We start from the raw sequence: 5694 nt of genomic DNA, 5'->3' as shown, positions 1-5694 counted from the left end.
GAATTATATAAATAAGGAAGAGTTGTGAAGCTGGATGAGGTGACAGTGATCAGGAGATTTGTGAATGGCGGAGTTTAGAGTTAGTGAGGATTAGTCATAATGTTATACAGCAAGGAAACAGGCCCTGTGATCCAACCAGTCCATGCCAAACATAATTCCAAACTGAACTAATTGTATCTGCCTCCGCTTAGTCCACATCCATCCAAATATTTCCTATTTATGTACGTATCTGAATGTCTTTTAAATATTGTAATTGTATTCACAGCTACCACTTTCTCTGGAACTTCATTCCACACAGGCTCGTGTGTTAAAGTGACAGGCAGCTGGAAGCTCAGGGTCTGTTTTTTGCAGCAGAACGTAGATCATCAGCTGCCATTTCCGCCACGTCCGCTGAGATGCTGCCAGACACAGGTTCCCGTCCCCTCCATTAACAGCTATGCACCCTCCCAGCCAGGTCATAATCCACTCCTTTGTCTTTCCAAATGTTCCGGTCTCTCTCTGGGTCCTGTCCCTGCCTATTATTTACTCTCTAACCCCTATCTCCTGCAGTACGAAGATCTGCAGGTTAGTTGAATTGGCCAAGCTAAATTTCCCAAATGCTCAGGGATGTGTAGGTTAGGTGCATTAGTCAGGAGGAATATACAGTAATAGGGTAGGGGAATGGGTCTGGGTGGGATACCATTCGGAGGGACGCTGTGGACTTTTTGGGCCGAATAGCCTGTTTCCACACTCAGGATTCTAATGTTCCCAGCTCCCATCGGTCCTGAGGAAGGGCCACTGGACAGATTCCTGTTCCCAGATGCTGCCAGACCTGCTGAGCTTTCCCAGCACCTCCTGCTTGTTGTTCCTGATTGACACCATCCATCCACCTTCCGGTTTGATTCAGGCAGGGGAGGATCCCACCACTGACCTCACAATGGGGTCCAGCTGATTGATGGCAGCTTTGGACCAATAGGAAAAGGTGGTGGGACTGGTGGACCAAGTGATAAAGATGGTCATCCAAACAATGGGAGTGAATGAGGGGCGTGGCCAGTGGGATGACACGTCACCAATAACACCGCCTGTGCAGTGTCACGTGACTCGGCCGTTGGTGAGTGTGGGACAGGCAAACAGGGAAGGGGAGAGTGGCCTCGGAGACAGGGAGATAATGAGTCACTTTAGACTGGGAAGTTTTAATTACACTCTGTGCGGTAAGTCTGAATTAGAAACTCTTTCCCGCGTTTGCAGCAGATGGGAAAATGGCTGCGGCCCTCAGGCGGTGATAGGTCCTGGGACATGGGCTCCATCTTTATTGGGGGCAAGGTACAGTGAGGGGCATGGACATGTCCTCTTCCAAGGATGGGGGGTGTGTGATTTGAAGAGAGGCATTTACACATCAAGCACATACCAAGAGAAAAGTATGTCTTTATATTCTACCTGCACTGACTGTGAGTTTTGTTTTGTGAATTTGTTTCATAGGATATTAAATCAGAATAATTGAGGCTAGGAACTCAAAAGCAAGTTTTTACAGTCAATGGAGTCATCGGGATCTGAATATCATTTGCATTTGACTGTGGACGGAGAAAGGTTTGTCAGTTCTGTTTGTGGGAAAATATCTCCAATATTTTTGTTTAGCAGAAAGATGTACAAATTCGTGGTTGGATCACCCTTTGGGTGTGTGCTCTGTTCTGGCCCTGCAGCTGAGGAAGGAGATATTGGCCTGAGAGGGAGCACAGATTTATCCAAATTACACCTCGTCGCTTTGTAAGAACTCTCAGATTTAGACCCAATCACCCACTTCATGATGTTAAGCTGTAAGCGTCATATTTTCAATTAACTGCAAACTTCCCATTAAAAGTCCTTTGGACTCAAATTCTAGTACCTTTTCAAGTGGAATGTTCCAGCTTCTGACAACTGTCTGTTCATTCAGAAACTGCTGAGGTCCATGTTGACTCTGGGGTTACAAAGGGCTGAATCAAAAGATAAGATGCTGTCCCTGAGCTCCCATTGAGATGCATTGGAACAGTACAGGAGGCTGAGGGCAGTGTAGGGGTGAGCAGACAGTGAAAATGACAGGGCTGTACTGTGAGGGCTGCTTGGCTCAGTGAGAGTGTTTTGGAGTTGGGTGTAAACAGACTGATGTGAGACAGGGAGAAGATGAAACTAAAACTCCGTTTTAGTTCAGGCCGTTCAGAAATTCACATGGTCCTAATGTGAACAGCCAGTTTTTAAGTGAAACCTGCGGAGTATTTGTTAACAGTTTTTAAAGTATTTTCCTGAGGGCAGTTGAGAGCTGGCCACATTGCTGTGGGTCTGGAGTCACATGTAGGCCAGACCAGGTGAGGATGACCATTTCCTTCCCGACAGGACATGAGTGAACCAGATGGGCTTTCTAACAATCGGCAATAGTTTCATGGTCATCATTCGCCTTTTCATTTGGGATTGTATTGGATGCCGATGCTGCCATGTTGGGATTCTAACCCGAATTCTTGGAACATTGCACATGTCACTCATCTTGCAGGAATACCATTAAGCCATTGCCTCCCTTTTTAGCAATGTTTAAAAGAGAGTTCCATCATTCTACGTGTACAATGTGAGATAAAATACTGCAATGTCCACGTGTCAGCCTCTCCAAAGGGTCAATCAACAGAAATTTGTTTGGGGGTGAAATATTTCACTTTTGTTTGGGGTTCACCAAACAAAAATGAATCCAAATAAAAATCTAATGTCCCGACATGTATGAAGCCAGAGAGGGATTACAGAGACAGGGAGGGTGGTGAAGCCGGAGGGGGATTACAGAGACAGGGAGGGTTGTGAAGCCGGAGGGGGATCACAGAGACAGGGAGGGTTGTGGGGCCAGAGGGGATTGTTGTCCAAACATCACTGTGGTGTACATGGACTGCAGCATTTCAGGGAGGCGTTAACCACCACTTTCTCCAAGACAAGTGAAGGTGGCCAATAAATACTGGTCTGGGCAGCAAAGGGGACCCCCAGTGAATAAAACCAAGCAGTGACCTCTCTGAGCTGACTTGCTGTGAAGTTAATGGAGTGGGCAGAGAAGAGAAACAGTGACATTTCCCAGCTGCCCACAGAGAGACCTCACCCTTGGAAGTACTCAGAGCCGGGGATCAGCTCAGTGAGTTTCAGTCTCTTCAAACATCAATCTTAGTCGGTTTTATTTTATTAAATCTACAATCGTGAGTCAGGTGAGGATTTCTTTTTAATGTCTTTGGGTCTCTTGATTAAATGTTTAAGATATAAAACGTAAGCATTAAGTTATTCTCGGGCAGTATTTTTCGAGCAGTTACGCTGTGCCTTTGTCTTGGTCTGTAGGTTGTGAAGGCGGAGAGATGGCCTGTTGTAGAGTGGCGTGCTGTTCCTGTCGGATGTGGGAGATTAGGGAGAGTTTCAATGATCCTGATGATTATGTCTGCAGAAAGTGTGATTGCAAATCCTATTGGAACGCATGGATTGGTGGAGGAGTGATTAAAGGTAGTGAGGAATTGACAGGACCCTGGGGGGTATGTTAGGTGGCATTGTCAGGAATGCATGATACTGCAGATACAGTCAGGTAGATGGGTTACCTCTAGGAAAGCTAGGAGGGGTAGGTAGGTACTGCATGAGTCTCCTGCGGCTATCCCAATCTCAGACAAGTGTACTGTTTTGGAAAATGTAGGTGGTAATAGACTTTCAGGGGAATGTAGCACTGACAGCCAAGTTACTGGTACTGAGACTGGCTTCTAACATAATGTGAGGTGTATCCAGTTCCACACGATCGATATTGATGGGGGAGTCGCTAGTCAGGGGCACAGTCTGCTGTTTCTGCAGCTGACAGTGAGAGATCAGAATGGGGTGGTGCTGCCCTGGTGTCAGTGTCAAGGATGTCTCACAGAGGGAGCAGAATATTCTCAAAGGGAAAATAACCAGTGGGAGGACATTGTACATTGGTACCAATGGAATAGGAAGGGGAAAGCATGGGGTCCTGAGGAGCAGGGAGATTTGCTAGTGCCACTCGGGAGGCATTAAACCAGTGAGGGAGTCAGGGTAATCCTAAAGAGATAGTGAGAAAAGAGTGAGTCTGAGGCTGGTACTGTTCACCAGATCAGACTGTCAAGGCAGGCAAGAGCAAGCTACAGAATGAGGTGGGACGGGCCAGTTACACTGCATTTATTTCAGTGCAAGAGACCTGACAGGTCAGGCAGGTGGGCTCAGGGTATGGTTTTGAACATGGCACTGGGATATTACAGCAATTACAGAGGCAGCACTCAGGGATGGGTAGGACTAGCAGCTTAATGTTCCAGGGTATAGATGCTATAGCAAGGGGGCAACAGAGCAGGGGGAGAGGTGTTTTTGATTAGGAATAACATTATGGCTGGGCTTCGGGAGGATATTCCTGGGAGTACATCCAGGCAAGTTATTTGGGTGGTACTGAGAAATAAGAAAGGGATGACCATCTTACTGGGATTGTGTTATAGACTCTCTCCCAATAGTCAGCGGGGAATTGAGACACAATTTTACCAGGAGACCTCAGTTATCTGTAAAAATATAGTTGCAATGATAAGGGGTTTTAACTTTACCAACATGGCCTCGGAGTGCTGTAGTGTTAAGGCCTTGGATGGAAAGGTATTTGTTCAGTGTGTACGTGAACATTTCTGATTGAGTTTGTAGGATGTACCTACTAGAGAAGGAACAAAACCTGACCTGTTTTCTTTATTCATTCACAGGATGAGGCTGTCACTGGCTCGGCCAGCATTTATTGCTGCGTTTACCCAGTGGGCAGTTAAGAGTCAACCACGTTGCTCTAGGTCTCGAGTCCCATGCAGACCAGACCGGACCAGGTAAGGATGGCATTTTCCTTCCTTAAAGGTCATGAGTGAGCAACATTGGTTTTTTTCCAACAATTGACAATGATTCCTTGTCACTAGATTATTTTTTCAGATATTTATTGAATTCACGTTCCAAAATCTGCCGTGATGGGATTCAAACCCAGGTCCCCAGAACGTTATCTGGGTCTCTGGATTAACTGTCTAGCGATAATTTCACTCCATCATCACTGCCTCTTAGGAAATGAGGCAGGGTGAGTGACTGAGGTATCAGTGGGGCAGCACATCAGCACCAAAGATCCCACAGTATTGTGGCTCAGTGGTTAGTGCTGCTTCCTCAGCACCGGGACCTGGGTTTGATTCCAGCCTCGGGCAACTGTCTGTGTTGGAGTTGGCACATTCTCCCCCAGTTTCTGTGAGGATTTCCTTTGGGTGTTCCAGTTTGCTCCCACAGTCCAAAGATGTGTAGGTTAGTTGGATGAACCATGTTAAATTTCCCATAGTGTCCAGATGCAGTATATGAGGTTTTGGGATGTGCAGGCAATCTCTGCCTGATGTGAAAAGAGCCTTTTGGGGTCTTGAATAGAGGTCAGAGGGAGGTGTGGCCGCATGTTTTACATCTCCCGTGGCGGTAAGGGAGGGTCAAGGGTGTGGAGCGTGGGTTGGTGGGAGGGTGTGGACCTAACAAGGGAGGTGCAGAGGGAATGGTCTCTGCGGAACACAGATAGGGTTGGGGAGGGAAATATGTCTCTGGTGGTGGAGGTTAATGTGCTGTATCTGGAGATTAGTGGGGTGGAAGGTGAAGACTGCAGGGTTATATTCTTTATTGTGGCTGGAGGGGTGGGGTAAAGGCAGAGGTGCAGGAAGTGGAGGGAATGTGTTGATCAAGTCA

At 46.9% G+C, this 5694-nt stretch overlaps 1 long non-coding RNA gene across 1 annotated transcript; it reads left to right on the top strand.

The window, feature by feature from the left end:
- Nucleotides 1–346: 346 nt before the first annotated feature.
- On the top strand, nucleotides 347–4804 carry LOC132809353 (uncharacterized). The gene is made up of 3 exons (XR_009642270.1): nucleotides 347–411; nucleotides 1459–1566; nucleotides 4704–4804. It is a non-coding gene; the product is annotated as an uncharacterized LOC132809353 (long non-coding RNA).
- The last annotated feature ends 890 nt before the right edge of the window (nucleotides 4805–5694 follow it).

The sequence above is a fragment of the Hemiscyllium ocellatum genome, unplaced genomic scaffold, assembly GCF_020745735.1.
Source record: "Hemiscyllium ocellatum isolate sHemOce1 unplaced genomic scaffold, sHemOce1.pat.X.cur. scaffold_1098_pat_ctg1, whole genome shotgun sequence".
Taxonomy (NCBI): Eukaryota; Metazoa; Chordata; class Chondrichthyes; order Orectolobiformes; family Hemiscylliidae; genus Hemiscyllium; species Hemiscyllium ocellatum.
Note: the sequence above shows the minus strand (reverse complement) of the source record. Positions and strands in the feature narration are given on the sequence as shown.